This window comes from Bubalus kerabau, chromosome 12 (assembly GCF_029407905.1).
Source record: "Bubalus kerabau isolate K-KA32 ecotype Philippines breed swamp buffalo chromosome 12, PCC_UOA_SB_1v2, whole genome shotgun sequence".
NCBI lineage: Eukaryota > Metazoa > Chordata > Mammalia > Artiodactyla > Bovidae > Bubalus > Bubalus kerabau.
The window spans coordinates 87,413,309-87,436,655 of record NC_073635.1 but is presented as its reverse complement, the minus strand read 5'-3'; the positions used below and the strand labels follow the sequence as shown (position 1 = coordinate 87,436,655).

At 40.0% G+C, this 23,347-nt stretch overlaps 1 protein-coding gene and 1 long non-coding RNA gene across 3 annotated transcripts in view; both read left to right on the top strand.

Moving 5' to 3' along the window:
* The window catches only part of NALF1 (NALCN channel auxiliary factor 1), a 614,124-nt gene that overhangs the window by 5,375 nt on the left and 585,402 nt on the right, over positions 1-23,347 (top strand). The window lies entirely within an intron of this gene.
* On the top strand, positions 8,704-12,326 carry LOC129624758 (uncharacterized). The gene is made up of 3 exons (XR_008701155.1): positions 8,704-8,833; positions 11,319-11,480; positions 12,122-12,326. It is a non-coding gene; the product is annotated as an uncharacterized LOC129624758 (long non-coding RNA).

Sequence of the window (23,347 nt, the reverse complement as noted above, 5' to 3'; positions counted from 1 at the left end):
ACAAATAAATCAGAATGCATCGATATATTTTGGTAGTAGATTGAATGTACAAAAACAAATCTATAGATAGCTGTTTGAAACACAATACTATTTTGGTTTGCATTATTGACCTATTGCCTCAATTTCAATTCCCAATTTCCGTTTCAATCTTAATCTTCTACGTCGACCTCATGTTGACTAGGCACCAAACATGTCATTGTTCGCTTTATGTTGACTTACGCTCAAAAGATATTTCTTCAATATCAGTTAACATTTACTCTAGATCAGTGGTCCTTGGCATAACAGCAGAATATCCTGGGAATCTTTGAAAATACGCCCAGCCCGAAGAGATTCTGATTTCATTGGCCTGACTTGCGTCATGAGCTTGGGGTCTTCCAGTTTCCCTGGTGCCGTGCAGCCTAGGGTGAGAACCGCTGTTCTAGTTGAGTGACAAGCGAAGTGGAAAAACCTTTTAGGTCCTGCGCCTCTGTAATACATAATAACCTCATTGGTTCAACAGAGGAGAAAGGAGCTTACATTGTTTCTAAGTGGTAAAGGCTACCGGACTAGGGGGAGCGAATACCCTGTGGCAGGGCGGAGGAAGTCAGATGAACGCGAACCGGTTGTGTGCGAGCTTTAGGCAACGTGCCGAGGAAAGAACACGGAGAGAAGCGTGCAGAAAAGGCCGGAGCTTTGAACATTCAAGGATGGGCCTACTGGCTGTGGATTTTCTGTCTTTTAGCCAGAACTGAGTCATTATTCTGTTGTTCACTAATGGGCTGAGCGCATGAGTGCAGAAATCAGATGATTGTCTCTCTGTGAGACGATCAACTATTTGATTAGAGGAGCCTCAGCCTCCTTACTTTGTCTCTAATTTTAGCTTGTATAATACAATGGCTAAAATTTAGACTTTTTCAAAAGTATGCATTGGTTTTAAGAGAAAACATTTCAGCTTGTCATAGTATTTCATGTGGTTTGGTTTATTCTTTCTTCACCTATTTACTTTATTCAACCTAGAGAATTACTAATTATTTTTTATTGTTCTTTCTCCATTATGGTGACCAGCCGTATCTCCTCTCTTACTTATTTCTGTCATACTGGAATAACTAGTTGACATTCATATAGTGTTGTGAAGGTACAAATTGCTAAGTAGACACAGAATGCTACCACACTTAATTTAGAAATTCATTTTAGAGGGATCTTATCATTGTTCTGTTTTGAAGGGACTGTAATATCATCACATTTTATTTTTTTTAAGTTAGATTAGAAATGCTGTGAAACACTAAATTTAAGTTTTACCTTAAATTAATAAGCAATAAAACCTTACAACCCAAATAATGAAATTTCAGTAATAAAATGTTTTAATTTCCTTCGATTCTTTAAAACTGAAAACAGAAATTCACATCTGCCTTTCTTTGGTAATAGTTAATGGTTTATGCTATGCATTGTGTAGAATGCATGAAAATATTTCCTTCTTGGGTGTTTAAAGTGTTAAAAGGTTAGTAGTTGGCCTTCCCTCTCTGTTTCTACACAGAGTCATTTATTAAAAGAAAAAGTTGTAGATGCTATTACGGATGGTAAAAAAAAAAAAAAAAAAAGAAAAAAATCCTGCAAAAAAAAATGCAAGTTTGCTAGTGTTTAAATTCAGTTAATGATCTTAGCAACAGTAGTAGTATATCTACATGTATGTGGAGTGGGTGGATGCAATAATTACTTCTTTAGAAATACATGGGAATTGTATATGTCAGATGCTCTGCCCCTCTTGAGAAGGAAATTGGGCTCTACTCAACACCGTGAGTCCTCAGCCGTCGATTTCCTCTTCTTCCTATCAATGTGCCCTCTTGCTTCCATCTGGCTGAATCCTCTCCTGGCATCTGGAGGCTTCACTCGCAGGGCCTGTGTCCCATGGGACACCCAGAGTTCAGAAGTCTTACTTCTCTGCATCTGCACTGCCATCAGGAATAATCCGTCTCTTTCCTCCTGAACTCTCACTGACTTAGTTTATTTGGGGAAAAAAAAATTGAACTAAGATTTAAACGTATGATCATGACAAAGTATTTGTTTTCTCAGAAAATGATCGGAGTCACTCAGAAGTTTAAGTGCCAGGACGAGCTTCAGTAATAGCTAACAGGTTTTCGAGTTGATTAGAAGTCAGGAACTAGTCTAATTCATTTAATCATGCCATCTTTATAAGTTCTACCACATTATTTTACAGATGTGTAAAGTGAGGACATAAAGTTAACTGTCCCGAGCTCAAACAGCTGGTAGTGTTAAAGATCGAGCTCACTTCCTCACCTTATTGTGTTTTCTTTTCTCCCTTCATTATGATCATTACAGTCATATTGAATCAGTTCCGTTCAGTCTCTCAGTCGTGTCCGACTCTTTGCGACACCATGAGCTGCAGCACACCAGGCCTCCCTGTCCAACACCAACTCCCAGAGCCCACCCAAACCCATGTCCATTGAGTCGGTGATGCCATCCAGCCATCTCATCCTCTGTCGTCCCCTTCTCCTCCTGCCCTCAATCTTTCCCAGCATCAGGGTCTTTTCAAATGAGTCAGCTCTTCACATCAGGTGGCCAGAGTTTTGGAGTTTCAGCTTCAACATCAGACCTTCCAATGAACACCACAGTTCATATTGAATAGTGAAGAGATAAGTATATAAATCCACAAATACTTTTTAATTTTTCATTTATCATTAAAAGTGTTTTATAGATGATATAGCAAGCTATGATGTCAGAAATTTTGGAGTCCTAGACAGCTGGAATGAATGGCCAAGAATTCCAGGTTCATAAAGTCTTGTTGGGGGGGCTGGTTATGACTATGAATAAATGGTATGACTACCAGCAGAACACTTAGATTTCCATTTCGAGTGGCACAGAGGACAGATATAGATACAGTTTTGAAGGGAGGGAAGCAGACTTTGGAAATCTGTGATAGTTCTTACACTGAGTTCGTAAGTTCAGTAAGATATAGTTACTTTTTGTTTAACATTTTTAAACAGCCATCCAATTTTTACCACAGTGTTTTAAAAGATGTTGAGTTTATGAGTTGAGAATTGTGTACATATTGCCTGAAATCTGTAATAGTTAGAAATCTTAATATTTATCTAAACTTTTTTAGCCCTTTATATGCCTTCTTTCTGAATACAATCACACTGAGGGGTCAGGGCTTCAGTGTATAAATTTGGGGGCACACACTTCCGCTCACACATTGAGTAAGCTATATGGCAAGAGCTGGAGGAAATGCCTCTGGAGAGAGATTAGTGCTCAATTGTGAAGAACCATGTATCCCATTCTAAGGGCCTGAATCTTGTCCTCTATGTGATGTAATATCAGAGAGGAATTTTAATCAAGTGATTTACTTGAGATGGTTTGTTTTCCTCAAAACTTAGCCCTGGAAGCAATATGTTGTTACATTGGAAGAGGGTGAAGTGATGTCAGAAACTAAATTTCAAATTATATTTCATTTCAGTTAGTCTAAATTTAAATAACCCCAAGTGGCTAGTGGCTACCTGGATGGAGAGAACATTCTAAATGACTATGGTGGCTATGGAAGGGGAGAAGAAAGCAAGATTCAGGAGACTTCTCTGGGTTCTAATTTGCCAGTTGCCATGTAGAGGAAGGATTTGATTCAGACTTTAGGAAAGGTGATACTCTGGATGTGGATGCATGGAATGAGATAGCAAATACAGGAGGAAGAACACACTGGGATTGAGATTGGTGAAATGACAGGAGTCCATTCTTGGAGATAATGCTATCAGGAGATGTCAGTAGATAGTGTATCATATAAGTAGGGCCTTTGGTGCGGCATTTCCTCTCTACATGTGATGTAGTTTGATCTAGGAAGCTGTGGGCAGAGAGTAGATGATTTAACAGAAACAGATTACATGGAGAGAATGTCAAGGATGAATTCTGAGGAAGAGCAACGTTAAAGGGTCTGGGCAGAAAAGGGACCAGAACTAGAGACCGAGAAGAAGCAGGGAAGGAGAGTGAAAACGGGAGGATGAGAACAGAGGGAGAATGGGGGAGGGTGGGTGGGGAGGGGCAGAGGTGGACGGAAAGGAGAGCATCCTTAGCATGTGAAGATCTGAACAATATAGGGAGGAGTTTTAAGAAGGATGTAGAGTCAGTCAAGGGTGTCTTATGTTTCAGAAAGAACATGTAGGATGAAGCCTAGAAATAGGTCACTGCATTTGACTATCAAGTCTTGTTGAACCTTTCAAGACTAGCTTCAATAGACTGATGAAAGAGATGTGAAATTGTGATGCATTAAGGAATGAGCTGGAGTTGAGGAAATAAAGACTAGTTTGAACGATTCTTCATTAAGTTCGGTGGTGAAAAGAAAAAGGAAATGAAAAGGCGGGAAGATGTGAGTTTAAAGGAATAAATATTTTATGATGAAATAAGCATTAGAATATTTGTAGCTTTTGATCTAAGTATCACTTTCATAAAAAATTAGTGAAGGCCCCAGATCCCAAAGGAAAGAGGACAGGCTCTAATTTATTGCTTATTCTCGGGAAGGAGGGAGGTTTTATCTTTGTTCATTGTGCTGTGCAGCTAAGATCCTTTGTTTTGTTGTTTATATTTTAAAGAGGAACAATGCTTTAATTTCAGAATTTCAGATAATAAGTACAATTGTTATCTTGAAAATGCTTAAATAAAGTAGAATATTCATTTTCAAATAATAGAAAATAATTATTAGCTGTAAATATGAGATCATAAATAATTATATGTGTCACTGTGAATTATTTTCTTTAGAAATGTGCTGTCCTGGGGTTCAGTGACATAGTTATAGAGTCTGTGGAATTAAGTATGGCTATCTCATTATCTGTTTTATTCAAAAATATTTAGTATGTTTGATAGAAAGTTCTAAAAATAGAAATTAATTTTAAACCTAATAGAGAAGTATAGTAAAATAGTTACAAGAAGTATTGAGGATAGACTGGGTTCAACTCCCAGTTTCATCTCTTATTAATTATATGACATCATGCAAATAACTTAAAATAGGGATTCTAGCACCTCTTTCATAAGACAGTTATGGGAAGAAATCAAGAGACTCCCATGCATGTTGAAGTATCCAACCTGGGGCTTGATGATGCCCAATAAGTAGAAGCAGTTCATTAAAACCCATGGGGAGAAAGCTGTGGGGAAATCAGTAAAATTGCTTCACTTGATATCTCATGTAAATTTTCTGGGGTAAGCAACAGTCAATTACAAGAGTTTTATAAACAGACTTTGTATTTTGCATGATAAAACCTGATTTTACTATGTCTACATCCCTTCTGCTTCTTTGGAAAGGTGACTAAAGGTGAGTCTTTAGAATGAAACGGAAAACAAAAAATTCAGCTGAAAACAAAAATTCAGGGTGAAAATGTTGCATTCCTAAAGCTTGACTTTTCCCCTTGTTATTTCAGATTAAAAATTAACATGTGCTGTTTAGACTCAGTGGATCCTCTTAGATTACTGCAAAGGGACTTGAGCCCTTTTGTGTACAAACGTTTGGGGGAGGACACATGGAGAAACCATTGTAATAACCTCCATCTCCCAGAAACCTTGGGGTGAAAACAATCCTGGGAGAAATTCTTTGTTATGTTGTTCCTCAGGCACTGCAGAGTCTCCTGTGCCTCCAAGCTCCATTTTGAAAGTTGGAGCCCTTTGCTGAACCCTCTAGCTACTTGTCTTTGTGTTCTGTTTCGGTTGCCCCTGTTATTTTCCTCTCTGCCCCTCTATTTACACACTCAGCCATGCTTAGTGTTTTTATTAATTGGCGGGGGGAGAGGAAGTAGATTTAAAGGTTGCCTCAGCATTTGAACTAGAGCTGGTGGACGAGACCAACGTGGCGGGCACCGAGATATGCCAGACTGAACAGGGTAGGCTGGAAGACTGAGCTGTGCTCTGGGAACAGTACACAGTTGCCCTCAGAAAGAAAAGGCGCAGCAAGGTTCTTTAACTTGATAAAAATTGCCATGTGGAAGCAGGGGTCTTGCTTCAACAAATGGGTTAATTAAGGCTTAGAGAAGGTAGGAAGTGTGCCAAAATTGTCACAGACAGGTGTGGCATAGACAGAACTCAAACCAGTAGTATCTGGCTCTTAATCTCATGGCCTCTGACTTTATTATAATGTGTTCACTCTGCCACAAATCATTGCTCATCTAGTTTTTTTTTTTTTTTAATTTTTTAGGGGGAGAACGTGGGTGGCTGACAGCAGGAGTGGATAGAACATAAAGTTCTTTGGCACATAAGAGAAATTATAACTTCTTACATCCAGTGTTTCTGTTACAGCAGCTGGGTATAGGAGAAGAGCAGAGGCCTAAAAGTCAGAAACACCTAGATTTACATGGCTGTTCCATCAGTTCCTGCAAGATGTGGATACATACATATCCATGTTGAGGAGAGAAGGAACAGGTATATAATAAAAAATGTAGCTGGCGAGGGAGTTTCCTGGTGGCCTCGTAGTTAGGATTCCGGACGTTCACTGTCATGACCTGGACTCTATCCCTGGTTGGGGAACTGAGATCCTGCAAGCCGTGCGGGCAGTGTGTGTGTATATATACACACACATGTATATATGTATATAGTGGATGGGTGGAGCTCTCATCTGTTCATCCAGGCTACTCTGACTCCATGACAGGATGGTGTCACCCTGCAAAGCTCACCCGACTGTTAAGACACTGAGCTGATGGAAAACATTGACAAGTTTGTCCTTCTGATCCAGTCATCAGTTTCTGACCAGAGCTGTCCTGGTGCAGATCAACTCCCTGATAGAGACTTTTGACTTATTTTCCACAGAGGCATTTAAAAAGGCACTGGTGATGTATTTAATCTCGGGAGTCACAGTGACCCTAGATAAGCAGTGAGAGTCTGTCTGAAGAGAAGCAAGTATTTTTAAAAAGGTGAATCTGAATCTTAAACCATTAAAAACAAACAAACAAACAAAAACAGAATTTCTCCTTTTTCTTAGTGAAAATGAGACAGGTCCCTATGGGCTGCTAAGCAAGGAGCTGTGGGCACCTGCGCTTTCTGAGGCTGCGGCATCATGTCAAAATCCAGGTGCCATCACGTGGGGAAAAAGACCGCAGGCAAGTGCAGATGACCTAGCTGTCAGGGGAGCTGCGAGGCTTACATCTGAGTAGCTTTGTAGAGGGCTGGCGAATTATGACTAGATTCAGATATGTTCAATCTGCCCCATGGATTTTCTAAATATGTATTGAAAATTTAGAAGTCACTTATGAAAAAAATGAGCCCTTTCCTTATCATTTCAGTTTAGACTTTTTAAACTAAAGGTTCATTTTCATTTACTATATCTGAAAATTCCAGTGAGATGGAATTCAAGTCTGAGTAAACAAAATCCTTGTCAGCATAGTTTGGCTTCTTTGATGAATATAGATTATTTTCAGCTGGCATAGTTATCAGCTGCTCAGTCATGGACTTGATTTCTCTGTGCGATTAATTGGCTATTTAAAATTATTAAAATAAATGATTCAATCTTTAGGTCCTTGTATTTTTTTGATCGTATGACTTAATGGATAGAACAGGCCAACCGGGTATATGCTGCTTCACCCACAAGAAGTCAAAGCAGTTATTTATCTAAATAATTTTTGACAAGAGCGAGCATATTAAAAGAGTGACCAAACTCTTTTTGTTTGTTTAGTCTTTGAGAAATAATTTATTTCCAAATAACTTAAAAATCTGGAAAAAGTTAACAAGATCCTTGAATACTTGTAAGTCTCAAATCTGTAACTTGATGTTTCATACATTATTAAGTGCTTGAACTTTTCATAACAAAAATCTAAAATGGTTCTCTGAGGGCAGCAGGGTTGATTTTTGATAATCCTCAGTTATTTCATGAAGGTAGAGACTTTAAAAGGCTGATAAAGAGTCAGTTTTAACATGGACAGAGAGGCTGGGCTTTGCCCGGGTTGTGCTGTCCAGACGGCAGCATGGCAAATGTGCCCAACTCGAAGTTCACTGACCATTGGTGGTGGTTTAGTAGCTAAGTCATGTCCGACTCCTGTGACCCCATGGACTGCAGCCCACCAGGCTTCTCTGTCCATGGGATTCTCCAGGCAGGAAGACTGGAGTGGGTTGCCATTTCCTTCTCCAGGAGATCTTCCCAACCCAGGGATCAAACCTTGGTCTCCCTCACTGCAGGCAAATTCTTTACCAGCTGAGCTACAAGTTAGGTTCTGTATTAGAGTTTCTCCAGCATTACACTCTAATTGGATGGATGTTTAAGTTTTTCCACAATACCCACTTTAAATAGTTATATGCAAAAGCTGCTGCTGCTGCTAAGTCGCTTCAGTCGTGTCTGATTCTGTGCGACCCCATAGATGGCAGCCCACCAGGCTCCTCAGTCCCTGGGATTCTCCAGGCAAGAACACTGGAGTGGGTTGCCATTTCCTTCTCCAATGCATGAAAGTGAAAAGTGAAAGGGAAATGCAAAACTTAGCAGAACAAATTTGCATTTCTTTATCTTTGTTTATATTAATAAAAATGAAAACACTATAGCTAAAGGCACTCAACGACTTACTTTTTTTTTTTTCAAGTCAAAACTAGATTTTGTTGTAGATGAACTATAGAAGAGTTAACTCATGATAGATATTGTCTGGGCTTCTCTGATAGCTCAGCAGGTAAAGAATCCACCTGCAATGCAGGAGACACGTAGATATTGTTTAGGGCAAAACATTTTCCCTTCATCTAAATATATTAGTTTATCTTAGTGGCCTGACGTTTGACATACACATGACCAGGTGAAGGTGCTGCAGAGACAAAGCCAACACCTGATGGTTATGGAGGTCCCCACTCCCCACTTCTGTGTGACTGGCTGCAGAGAGACCAAAGGCAACACACAATGGTCAGTGGAGGTCCCCACTTGCTGTGTGACTGATGATCAGAATTTATTTTTGTGTGTATAATGTGGTCTCCATTCTGGGCTGTTTTGTATGGCCCTGAGCCTATTCTTATTCTCCCGTTTTTTTTTTTCTTCTTTTTCTACTGTGACAATATATGATGCATTTAATGTAGTAAATTATTAAAGAGAATTTCTCAGGAGGCTGTTCAGCTCAGTTCCTCTGATTTCTCCAGTTAATGGTGAAGGGCCGTGCTCAGGGCTGCCAGTGCTTGCTTTGGATTTCAGCAGGTGGATCAGAGGGGCCAAAAGAGTGTCAGGCCTGAAGAAAACACACCCATTTTCTCAGAGTGATCACAGTGGTTATTTTAATCTTCTTTGCCATCCAGATGTATTAAAGGATGCTCCATAAAGAACGTTTAATAACTTAATTTGTAATCATCGCCTCTGGGAATGCACTTTGTCATACAGTTTTTGGTGCTCTATAGTAAAAAAACGTAGTATAAGGACGAATGAATATTTCCTTTTAAAAACAGATCTTTAGTGGTAACTGTTCTTAGATAACTTGAACACTATTATTATATGGCAATAGTAATTTAGGCACTGAGATAAAAGATATCCCACAGTGCACCCAGTTAAAAAAAGAATAAATAATCAGATGCTTCATCATGTGTGACTCATATATGGACATGAAAAAAATGTAAGAACTTTATATATAAACAGGGTACTTACTAATGTAAGAGAAGGAAGGAATATGAGGGAAAATCTGGGAGAATATTTGATTTTCTTTTTCTAGGTACTTGTTAATGAGAACAAGATTAAAAGGCATGTAAATCTCTTAAGCTAAAAGCTGTTGTGTTCATAATCTGCTACTAAAAAGACACAACAACTTGGTAACAAATATTTCTTTTCAAGTGGTCTCACTTTCAACCTGTAAATGGAAATTAGATTTCGCTTAGAGCTTTGAATTCAGGACAGTGCTGCAACTTCAACATGAAATTGTTTCTTCTAACTTGCTTATAAATTAATTTTTTCTCTCTTAAAAATACAATCGGCCCTAAGTCAAATAATTACAAAATACTAATTTTATAAAATATGGTGTTTGATATCTTTGTTGCTGAACAAGGGCGCTTTTTATATGGCAAATATAAACACAGTATTTTATTTGTACATGCTTCTTTATGGGTAATTATGGGTTTCAAAAGTAATAAACAGCAGTGTAATTATTCCATAGCTTGCAGTGGGGATGTGTTTCCTTAATCTGGCCACTTAAAGAAAGAAATAACTATTCATCTCTGAACCTTTTCAGAAAAGCAATTTTAAAAAATTTCGTGGTTTTTTTTTTCAAATTTAGAAAAAATATATCATTGTTTAGTTCTGCTGATTAGTTTATGAATTTTGAGAGACTGGAAAGATATAACTTTACAATGGTTATGTCATCTGAGAAATCACCTACACAGGTCAGATAGTTCCAAAAGTTTAAGTAACCGACAGAGAAATGTCTTAAAATATCACTTTCCACTTAAGGAGAGCGTTGTGACATCTGTGACTTGCTTTGATGTCGTTTGGATGAAAATATAAAAGCATAATAATTACGGCAACATTTGCCAAATCTGTGTTATGATTATATGGGTGTTTAGTTGTTAGTCTTTCAAATTCTCTATATGTTTAATTTTTTTCATAATTCAAAACTGTTTTAAAAAAGAATCAATGGTGTGTGGGGAGGAAAATGTTTGCTAATTATGCCAATATTACTAATGCAGTCTGTGTAAGTTATATGTTTATTATAATTTGGTAGACTGGCACTGTGGCTTAAAAAAATCACTTTCCAAGCATTTCGGTGTCATTTCACAGTATGGAATGAGCTAGAGTGTTAGCAATATGACAAGGAAGAAGCTGAATCCCTAATGGGTATTCAGGGACTTTTTGTATTATTCATATAGAAATAAATATAAGTATAGTGACTGCTTTGGTCCTCTGATGAAGAAAGTTTGTTAATCAGTCAGCAACCCAAGTATAGGGAAAAAATGATGTAAAGCTATTTCTCTATCTTTGTAAATATTAATTTTGCTTTTAAAATTTTGATTTGATTCATGGGCGGGCAGCAAAGCTGTGCCCAAAGTTGGAGGACAGTTTTCCTCTGAAGCAGGTCAGATAACTATCCCCATTTTGCAGAAAAGTAAGCAAAGAGCATAAGACTTATACTTAAAACTCTTGACAATTATATTTGTTTTCTATTACATTGCTATAGTATAGAACCAGTCCTTGATTTTCAAAGATTATTGAAAAGAAAGAAAGTTGAAAATAACTGAAAACATTAGCTTGAAGACAGTTTCTAGCAGCATGTGGATGGTTTACACGATAAATCCATGCAATTGACTTCATACAAATGTACCTGCCCATTTGTTTCTCCTGTTAGATTTTGAGATGACCCTTCAAGCTAGGAATTATGACTTATTCCTATTTTTTGTGTAATCATTTTTTAAAGAAGAAAAGAAAGAAAACCTGAGCTCATGATGGTTATAAAACATTGAGGCAGATTCTTTGATGCTTCTCCACCTGGGAGGGTGCCCTCCCTCTGAATCCGGGTATGCTTATTAGGACTGCTTCATTCAAAAGACCGGCACAGAAATAGTGCTCTGTGACTTCCAAGGTAGGTGATTCAAGGTTATGCAGTTTCTTCCTTGTTCGCTGGGACATGTATTCTTGAAGCTTTGGGCTGCCCGTGAATCCAAGACCGACATCCAGTAAGGAAGCCCAAGCCACATAGAAAGACCATGGGTAGGCTTTCTCATGGACGGTCTGGATTGAGCCCAGCCTTTGAGTTGACCCGGGCCAGGTGCCACATGTGTGAGTGAAGCCTCCAGATGAGCCCTCTGCCCAGACATTTAATTCACCACGAGCCCTTCAAATCCTCTCAAAGCACCAGACACTTCAGAGGACGGAAAAGCTGCCCTCTGTGTGATGTCTGATTTCCTGAGACAGAGAATCCTAGCTGTAATGAAGTAGTTGCCATTTTATACTACATTTTAGTGGTTTGTTACTCAACAACAGATCATGGGACTGTGTTTGATAATAGTTTGTTGAATGACTGATTCTCCATTAAGTGAGAGGTTTCACTGAATGAACACTGAAATAAAAGAAACCTATGTGGTCCCATATGCATTATTGAATTTCTTCCCCCTCTCTGGTTAGCAGTGCTGGTAGGTTGAAGTTGTTGTTGTGACCTATTCTCCTGGCAGTTCATTTGATTCATTTAGTAACCAGTATTCATGCATTGACTCTTGTGGCCAGGCCATCATCTGAGGAATTTTGATGTGTGTGGTGTTAAGATACGCTGCCTGTGAGCAGGTTTCGTGCAGCACGGCTGAGAAGATGCAGTTGGAGGCTGCACAGGGACAGTGCACAGAGGGACATGCACAGTCGTCTCCACGAGCTGCCTCCTGCCTTCACTAGTCACCCGTGTGTCTCACTGTGCGTCCATCTGTGGAGTCAAGTGGAAGCTCGTATAACCATCCACATAATTAAAGTGTCAAAATGTGTCTTCCGAAATTTTTGTGTTATCTGGAATATTCAGTTGAAATCCTCATGTTTCGATTTTTTTTTTAAGACTAAAAAGTTACAGTGAACTATATACTTATAGGGAACTGTCCATGGGGTCACAAAGAGTCGGACACGACTGAGCAACCGAACTGAACTGAACTGAACGTGAGCTAGCCCACTTGAAATTGAATAACTTATTCTGCGTTTATGACCTGAATCATTTTCAAGTGGTTGATTATTATGATATTCTCTCTTAGCCACAAGTTTTTACTCTTTCTTAAGAGGAAGCAGTAACATTTTCACTCACATATTAAAATCATCACTCTTTGTATCATGCACCTACTAGCCATGTCTTTGGAATTTTCTAAACATCATTTGTACAAGTTTTCACGTTCAATTTATCTGGACTATTTGGGGAAGAATTAAAAGCCAGAAATCAAGAGAGAGAACTAGGCCTGGTGTAATCAGGAGCAAGTGGCTGATCAGGAGCACAGATCTGAATGCTGGGTAGAGAAGGAAGAGGCAAACAGTCGTCATGAAGGAAAGCACCGGTCAGTGTTTTAGTACTTTCATTATTCAGTTGCTAAGTCATGTCCAACTCTTTGTGACCCCATGGGCTGCAGCACACCAGGCTTCCCTGTCTTTCACTATCTCCTTAAGTTTGCTCAAACTCATGTGCATTGATGCCATCCAACCATCTCACCTCTGTTGCCCCGTACTCCTCCTGCCCTCAGTCTTTCCCAGCATCAGGGTCTTTTCCAATGAGTTGGCTCTTTGTATCAGGTGGCCAAAGTATTGGAGTTTCAGCTTCAGCATCAGTCCTTCAAATGAATATTCAGGGTTGATTTTCTTTAGGATGGACTACTTTGATCTCCTTGCAGTCCAAGGGTCTCCCAAGAATCTTCTCCATCACTGCAATTCAAAAACATCAATTTTGTGGTGCTCAGCCTTCTTTATGGTCCAACTCTCACATGCGTCATTTACCAAGCATTTTATTCAATGGGGTGCTTACCAGTTTTCATGGATAGTTTCAAAACTGAAATAATATTGTATTTGACTTCTTTTTAAAGTTTAAAGTGAAGCAGCTTAAGTCTATTTATTTTTGGTTTGCAAACAAACAAAAAACAACCCCCAAAGTTGAGAATTTCCATTGTATTAGTTATTGCTCTGTAACAAATACCACAAACTTAGACTTAAAACAATGCATGTATATTGTCTCTCAGTACCTGCAGGTCAGATTCTGATGTGGTTTGGATATGTCCTCAGCAAGTCTGTAGTGGGTGTGTGAGCCAGAGCTGGGGTCTCCCCTGAGACTTTACTAGGGAAAGGTCAGACTCCAAACCTGCGTTGTGGTTGGTGGGATTCGTGCCTTGCAGACTGTGGACCTGGGGTACTCAGTGCTCATGGGCGGGATGCTGCCTTTGGTTCTTTGCCAGGTGGCCCTCCCTCAGCTCGTCCACAGCCTGGCGTCTTGCTTCTTGAAAGACAGCAAGAGGACATTTTGTCAGCAAGACAGACGTTACAGTCTTATGCAACGTCATCATGAAAGTGACAGCTGCCATCTTCGTCCTCTTCTGTTCTTTGGAAGCAAGTCCCGACACTGAAGGGAGATGGCTGGGCCACCCCAGCACGTGAGGAGCAGGACAGTGGACGGTGGCATGCTAGAGGCTGTTTGACCGTCAATCACTGTTAAGGCCCCTCAGAGATATTGGTCTCTAGATAAGCAGAGACAATGTCATTCATTTTAAAATCCTCTCAGGCAAGAAAAATCTTCATTTTTGTTTTGTTACTAGGTCAGTATTTGATACATGTGTGACTATTAATGTAGGAGATCATCAGCATTATTAAGTACAGATGCATTTTATTGCAGGGACATATGTAAAGAAGGGACTTCCCTGGTGGCTCAAATGGTAAAGAATCTGCCTGCAATGCAGGAGACCTGGGCTCGATCCCCGGGTTGGGAAGATGCCCTGGAGAAGGGAATGGCAACCCACTCCAGGATTCTTGCCTGGAGAATCCCACAGACAGAGGGGCCTGGGAGGCTGCAATCCATGGGGTCACAAAGAGTTGGACACAATTGAGCTACTAATACACACACACACATATGTAAGGAGAATCTTATTAGGCTGGATTCTGCATGGACAAAGTGAAATTTTAATTAAGGAAATTGAAAGTGATCATTGTCAGTCCATCTTACTCCTTCCAAAGTTGTTTCTGTGTGAAATTAAATTTTAAACTTTGCCTTGTAATATTTTTTAGAATTTAAGAGATTTGCTATACTCATGGAATGGTATCCCATAAATGCTTCAGAAGAACGCAATTTGTTTCCTAAAATGCATTTTTAGGGTAAATTAATGAATTTTAGAACCTGTAGTTTCTAAATGGTGACCTATAATTCCATAATAAGATTGATTTGTTTAGACTGATAGAGTAATCTTGTATGCCTATTTAGTCATCCATATAAATCTCATTTGTCTGGAATGCTGCCCATAATGCTAAATTCAGATTAAAGATTTCAGCAATGGGATTTGAAATAAACATGAAGGCGCTTTAAAGCAACCGCCTTTATGAATAGAGGCCTTAAAACTATCTGTCTTCAACTATTGTGGCCCAACTAGAATACTTAGCTCTTTTTACCATTTCTGGAATGGCAGACATGTTTCTAGGAGCCACTTGTGCCGTCAGTCCCCGACGCTCACTAGGGCTCAAATTCTGCCTGCCTAACTGCTGTGCAGTGGTGTGTGCACGTGTGTGTTTAGTTGCTAAGTCGTGTCTGACTCTTTTCGACCCCATAGACTGTAGCCCACCAGACACCTTTGTGCGTGAGTGAGAATGCTGGAGTGGGTTACCATTTCCTCTTCCAGGGGATCTTCCTGACCCAGGGACTGAACCCATATCTCCTCCATTGCAGGCAAATTCTTTACCACTGAGCTACCAGGGAAGCCCCGCATCATATTTACTTGAGTAAAATGGTTTTCCAATGTCTTGCTTACTGTATTTTTTTTTTTTTTTTCGGGAGAGTGAAAATATCTTTGACGTAGGACTGGGAGTATAAAATGAGACTTGGGAGGTAAGTAGGCAGTATCAATCAGGATAGATCAGGTTATGCTGAGTTAATACACATCCCCAAGTGTCAGTGACGTACAGCAAAGACACCTCCTAGATTTCTTTCTCGCCAACAGTGCGTGTCGTTGTGGATTGGCAGTGCCTCTGTTATGCATTTTCAATGCAGACTTCAGTCTGCCAGAACAGTCGCTGCTTAGAACATTGTCAGTCTTGTGGCAGAAAGAAACGAGGCAGAATACCATACTCGGCTCATGAAAGTCCAGCTCAAAAGTGAGACAGACTGCTTACAGTTCCATCTCACTGGCTGAAGTGTCCCACGACCATTCCTGTGTTCTGCAGAGCAGAGAGGAAGCTAGAATGGCACGCAGCAGTACAGTCTACCAGAGCTAGTAAGGATAAGAAGCAGAGATTCTGGGCTCAGAGAAGATCTGTTTTTATATTTCAAGTCTTTGCTGATGGCTGGTACTTTTAAATGTATGTTTTTGAAAATTATATATTAAATCCAATTCTGCCATTACCTTCTAAGTGTAAAATGAGGCTTTTTTTTTTAAGCAAAATATAAGAGTAACATGGAAACTTACATCACCATATGTAAAATAGATAGCCAAGGGAATTTGTTGTATGACTCAGGAAACTCAAACAAGGGCTCTGTATCAACCTAGAGGGATGGGATGGGGCAGGAGATGGGAGGGAGGTTCAAAAGGGAGGGGATTTATGTATACCTGTGGCTGAGTCTTGTTGAGGTTTGATGGGAAGCAACAAAATTCTGTAAAGCAGTTATCCTTCAGTAAAAAAAAATTAATTAAAAAATAATTATCTAGTCAAAAAAAAGGAGAGTATTCCAAAGATTACCTTATTAGTGGCATTCTTTTGGATGATATGATATATGGAGATAAAATGATATAACTGATAGATGAGACTTTTCCTTATGTAATTTGAAAATGTAAGTAATTTGAAAGCAAATTACAACTTTCTGGGGAGTGGGAGAAGAGTGGGCTGATGTGTATAGTGATGTTTTGGAGTCCTCTCCCAAAAGCACAGAGGTTAAAGGAATCCCAAAATTTAGAGGAGTGTTCTCAAATATGTTTCCCCATTTATATTACTATGGTTTTATGAATTTAAATTATCTGAATAGATTTGCTTAGTACTGAAAATGGAAAGCAAAGTTTGGAGATATGCTCTAATTTCTAAATTGATACTCATTGAGGACCAGGTGTGGAGGAGTGGGTAGACTGGTGTTTGGGCAACGGGATCAGGTTAGGTTTATCGTTGTTCTTCATGGCTCAGCTTCCACCCATTCTTGTCATCAGCTATCTCAGTTCTACCGCACAGACCAGACCTTTTGGTTGTTAAAAGTTGAAGTGGGCACTATTTGAAAAATGAGTCTAAGCATATGCAGTGGCACCCCACTCCAGTACTCTTGGCTGGAGAATCCCATGGACAGAGGAGCCTGGTAGGCTGCAGTCCGTGGGGTCGCTAGGAGTCAGACATGACTGAACGACTTCACTTTCACTTTTCACTTTCATGCATTGGAGAAGGAAATGGCAACCCACTCCAGTGTTCCTGCCTGGAGAACCCCAGGGACGGGGGAGCCTGGTGAGCTGCCGTCTATGGGGTCACACAAAGTTGGACACGACTGAAGCTACTTAGCAGCAGCAGCATCTTGGTATATAAAGAAGACAATGGAATTAACTATCCTTCATCTGGACTTGGGTCATGCCAAAGTGATGAAAATTATTAGTATAAAATTAAGAATTTAAAGGGCTTTCCTGGTGGTTCAGACAATAAAGAATCTGCCTGCAATGCAGGAGACCTGGGTTCAATCCCTGGGTCGGGAAGATCCCCTGGAGAAGGAAATGGCAACCCACTCCAGGATTCTTGCCTGGGAAATCCCATGAACAGAGGAGCCTGGAGGGCTACAGTCCGCAGGATTGCAAAGAATGGGACACAACTGAGGGACAATTACTTTCACTTTCAAGAATTTAAAAGATTATCTCTGGATTTTTCTTTGTCCATAAATTGAATCATCTTCATAGGCATTCTGAACTGACTCTTAAGCTATGTATGTTTTTCGTCTGTCTTATGCATAATTATTGACTTAGAATTAATGTGTTATGTAAAATTAGCTCCAGGTCTTTATTATTTATCCTTGCAGCACAGTTGGTACATAATTGTTCACTAAATATTTGTTGACTGGATTTAATCCATTTGGCGAAAACCTAGTTTTAATCCCATAATCATAGGAAAGTGGGGAAGGCAAATCTTCTGTAACTCCCAGAAGCACTTATCCTTGTGTTACACTCTTACCATCAGGCAGAATTTAGCTGTGGTCTTTTCTGTGTGATTTTGAGATGAAATCAAGCTGGATCACAGTGTAAAAATCTTGTTTGAATTAGGAAAAAAGAACTTAAGCAAACTCATGTCTTCATTTCAAAGTATATTCATTCTATTGTCAAACTATCAGTGGGTTTGGATTTCTTCAAATCAAAGCATGATTCATGTAATTACTGTATTATGATTAGCTTTATTAAAGGACTAAAGGTATTTTAATGGCTTGTGATGAATGAAAAGAAGATGAAGTATGAAGAACTAGTCTGCAATGAGAACTGGATGTGGAATTCAGTTATAGTTATTGTTGAATATTCTTTTAATAAGATTGAATCCAGAGGCAAGATATTTTGTTCCTTAAAAAACCCCATTGAAGTATATTTTAAGAATGACCTACATAGAAATGAATTTTCAAATTCTTATTAACATCCTGCAAAAAAAAAAAAAGAGAGAGAGAGAGAAAGAACTCTGGCATAATTACTTGGCTTTTAAAGTTTAAATTTATGCTCGAATTCATTTTAAGTTTTCTTCTGGTCATTTCGTAAGAGTGTCTTGTATAGTTATTGATTTTCTAGATTTTCTTTAATTATGCATTTTATTAGTGATTACTTACAACTTTCTACTCAACAGACTGTATTTATTTCTAGTCATAAATAGTAGAGGAAGAAATGTTCACTTATATTCTAATTAATTATTTTAAAAACTCTTCGAAAGGAATTCCTTTAAGAAATTTGATAAGGGAATGAATATTAATGTCCCTTATTTGCTAATTTACATCAAAGTTAATTATGCAGAAGGTAAAGACCAACCATGTTTTGGTGCTTTAGTACCTGAGTAGAAAATTTTAAAAATACACTTTTTTTTTTTTTTAAAAACACTGTCTCTTAGGAAGCATTTGATGTTAGATGCAAAGTCTGTTTTATAAAACAGGATTTTTGATCATCAGTTAATATGTAGTTTCTCTCCAACGTCTTTAAAGTGCTTTTAAGTTTATTCTCAATTTGCTTTTTGTTTGATTCCGTTCACAGATGCTTCTATTTCTAGTGGCTCTTCTTAGTGGGCGTTTAGTCAGTTTGGCCTCTGTCCCAGGGAAGGCAGCACGGAGGTCTTCCATGTGCCCCTTAGAAGTTGTAGCGTGTACCTGATGGAAAACAGAGCCAAAACAGGGAATTATAGTGGATTCCGTTTACCTTTGGGGAATCTTGTTAAAATACCAAGTCTTGACTAGTATTCTGCACCTGAAAACTTCCATGTTTCCAGCAAGTTTCCAGGATGTTGCTAGGATTCAGAGACAGGGAATGGACCGTGTTTTGCGTTGCAGTTGTGTGGCGTTTGTAATTGTCGTACCACTGAGGCTGGCTCACACCCCACTTGCCTTTGTTTTAGCAGACGCTTGGCATTCATAATTTAACATTCAGAGTTTGAAAGTCCATTACTGGTACGTTTAATTTATAATATTACTAAGGTACAATTTTGAATTGTAGATTAAAATAATGAGTCATTTATCAATTAAACATATGTGTATCGATCCTACTGTAGGTAGGCATATTCTCTTAGTTACTGGGTGACAAAGACAAATAAGACTCAGACACACAAATGGATAATTGCAATATAACATGGCTACTGCTACTCCAGGGGATGTCCAGGTACCATGTGCGGCTTTGGAGAGCCTACTCAGAGGACCCAGTTTCGCAACCGAAGCCTGAAGCCAGCAAGGCCTATGTGTGTAAATGGCAGAGACGCGTCCGGGACTCTCTGACGCCCAGAGTGTGTCCGTACATCAACAGCATAGCCCTGACTGGAGCGTGTTAGAAATGGAGCCTTGGGTCCTGCTTTGGAGCTGCAGCATCCCTGCATTAGAATCTGCATTTTAATCACATCTCCGGGTATACATGTGCACATTAACAAGATCCCCAGGTAACTCAGTCAAGGAAACACTGACTGTCGGTGAGAGAGGTGAGAGACACGAAGGAGCTTGCAGCAGACTACAGGAAGTGTATCTCACTGCAGGAGACAGCTGAGCAAACATCACAGAGCGGGTGCCTTGAAGGCCAGGGAGTGAAGGAGGTTATTCCTGAGTTTCTAAGTCAGTTTATCACAAAGTATACATTCTTTCCATTATCGCTAATAAACCAATAAAACTGTCTGAAAATGTTAGGTACAAAAGTCCATTGTTTGCTGGGAGCTTTACTACCCTCTGAGATGTGGTTTATAATCATGGGAGTTGGTCCTCTCTGGCTTCAAGTACTTTACTGAAGTCTTCCTACTACATCATTCAGAAACAGTCTTCGCCTGAAATACCTTACATTATTTTGCTAGCCATAAAGAACATTGCTTATTCCAGTCTACTTTAAGAAAGATGTTTTCCTTAAAGACCCTCACTCGTATGCAACATGCAATACTTCATGTCAGGATCCATTTCCAGGGATGCAGATTAAGCTGTGGCTCTCCCTAACAGACTGGTTCCAAATAGGAAAAGGAGTACCTCACGGCTGTATATTGTCACCCTGCTTATTTAACTTCTATGCAGAGTACATCATGAGAAATGCTGGGCTAAAGGAAGCACAAGCTGGAATCAAGATTGCCGGGAGAAATATCAATAACCTCAGATATGCAGATGACACCACCCTTATGGCAGAAAGTGAAGAGGAACTCAAAAGCCTCTTGATGAAAGTGAAAGTGGAGAGTGAAAAAGTTGGCTTAAAGCTCAACATTCAGAAAATGAAGATCATGGCATCCAGCCCCATCACTTCATGGCAAATAGATGGGGAAACAGTGGAAACAGTGTCAGACTTTATTTTGGGGGGCTCCAAAATCACTGCAGATGGTGACTGCAGCCATGAAATTAAAAGACGCTCACTTCTTGGAAGGAAAGTTATGACCAACCTGGACAGCATATTAAAAACCAGAGACATTACTTTGTCAACAATGGTCCGTCTAGTCAAGACTATGTGGTCATGTATGGATATGAGAGTTGGACTATAAAGAAAGCTGAGTGTAGAAGAATTGATGCTTCTGAACTGTGGTGTTGGAGAAGACCCTTGAGAGTCCCTTGGACTGCAAGGAGATCCAACCAGTCCATCCTAAAGGAGATCAGTCCTGGGTGTTCATTGGAAGGAATGATGTTAAAGCTGAAACTCCAATACTTTGGCCACCTGATGTGAAGAGCTGACTCATTGGAAAAGACCCTGATGCTGGGAAAGATTGAAGGCAGGAGGAGAAGGGGATGACAGAGGATGAGGTGGTTGGATGGCATCACTGACTCAATGGACATGAGTTTGGGTGAACTCCGGGAGTTGGTGATGGACAGGGAGGCCTGGCGTGCTGCGGTCCACGGGGTCGCAAGGAGTCGGACACAACTGAGCAACTAAGCTGAACTGAACTGAACTCCCTAACAGAGGGGCTTCCCTTGTGACTCAGATGGTAAAGACTCTGCCTGCCAATGCAGGAGACGTGGGTTTGATCCCTGACTTGGGAAGATCCCCTGAAGAAGGAAATGACAACCCACTCCAGCATTCTTCTTGTCTGGGAAATCCCATGGACAGAGGAACCTGGTGGGCTACAGTCCATGGGGTCTCTAAGAGTCAGACATGACTGAGTGACTAAACAGCAACAACTCCCTAACAGATGCTCCCCCATTTAATTTCAGATGTCAAACAAAATAGACTGGGGTCTCAGGAATATAGATCAGCGTTCAGTTCAGTTCAGTTCAGTTCAGTCACTCAGATGTGTCCGACTCTTTGCGACCCCATGAATTGCAGCATGCCAAGCCTCCCTGTCCATCACCAACTCCCAGAGTTCACTTAAACTCATGTCCGTCGAGTCGGTGATGCCATCTAGCCATCTCATCCTCTGTTGTCCCCTTCTCCTCCTGCCCCTAATCCCTCCCAGCATCAGAGTCTTTTCCAATGAGTCAACTCTTCGCATGAGGTGGCCAAAGTACTGGAGTCTCAGCTTTAGCATCAGTCCTTCCAATGAACACCCAGGACTGATCTCCTGTAGAATGGACTGGTTGGATCTCCTTGCAGTCCAAGGGACTCTCAAGAGTCTTCTCCAACACCACAGTTCAAAAGCATCAATTCTTCTACACTCAACTTTCTTTATAGTCCAGCTCTCACATCCATACATGACCACTGGAAAAACCATAGCCTTGACTAGACGAACCTTTGTTGGCAAAGTAATGTCTCTGCTTTTGAATATGCTATCTAGGCTGGTCATAACTTTCCTTCCAAGGAGTAAGCATCTTTTAATTTCATGGCTGCAGTCACCATCTGCAGTGATTTTGGAGCCCCCCAAAATAAAGTCTGACACTGTTTCCACTGTTTCCCCATCTATTTGCTATGAAGTGATGGGGCTGGATGCCATGATCTTCATTTTCTGAATGTTGAGCTTTAAGCCAACTTTTTCACTCTCCTCTTTCACTTTCATCAAGAGGCTTTTGAGTTCCTTTTCACTTTCTGCCATAAGGGTGGTGTCATCTGCATATCTGAGGTTATTGATATTTCTCCCGGCAATCTTGATTCCAGCTTGTGCTTCCTTCAGCCCTGCATTTCTCCTGATATACTTTGCATATAAGTTAAATAAGCATGGTGATAATATACAGCCTTGATGTACTCCTTTTCCTAAAAGCACAAAACAGACACAGCCTTCCTGAATTCGGCCACTTCCCAGGATGGAGAATTTAGGCTCGTTGAACATAATGTGTATAATTTCCAATGTAGAGATCTGACTGTGTGCATGAGTGCTAAGTCAGTTCAGTTGTGTTCGACTCTTTGCGACCCCATGGACTGTAACCGGCCAGGCTCTTCTGTCTGTGGGATTCTCCAGGCAAGAATACTGGAGTGGATTGCCATGCCCTCCTCCGGGGGTCTTCTTGACCCAGGGGTCGAACCCCCACTGAAGAACCTTTCACTGGCAGGCAGGTTCTTCACCACTGGAGTCACCTGGGAAGCCCAGAAATGTGACTGTTGATGAATGTCTGATATGATACAGTGCATGATGTCTGATGGGGACGTTTCACTTGGGACGACAGAGGATGAGATGGCCGGATGGCATCACTGACTCGATGGACGTGAGTTTGAGTGAACTCCGGGAGTTGGTGATGGACAGCGAGGCCTGGCGTGCTGTGATTCATGGGGTCGCAGAGTCGGACACGACTGAGCAACTGAACTGAACTGAACGTAATACAATTCTGAAATATTAAGGGAGAAAAAAAGTGAAATTCTCAAATGAGTTATAGAATAGCAGTTGTAAAATTAGAAAATTACATACATATGGGCAATTATTCAGGCATTAAAAAGGACATCAGGTAGAAGTTGAAAAAGATATCAAAGCTTTTCATTTTTAAATTCTGGAATTTAAATAATTTCACAAAAAACTTTTATGACCTTAAAATATTATTATATTTGTATCTTAAATGTGTAATCCTCAAAAGTTACATAGAGACCAAGACTTGTTATTTACAGCAGGGTTACCGTGTCCTTTATTTTGCAGAGAAGTTACAAATGCTTAACTGTATCTTAGCAGAGATTATTTGAGAGCTGCACTGTTTAAAATAACCTTCCACAAAGTCAGTTATGCTTC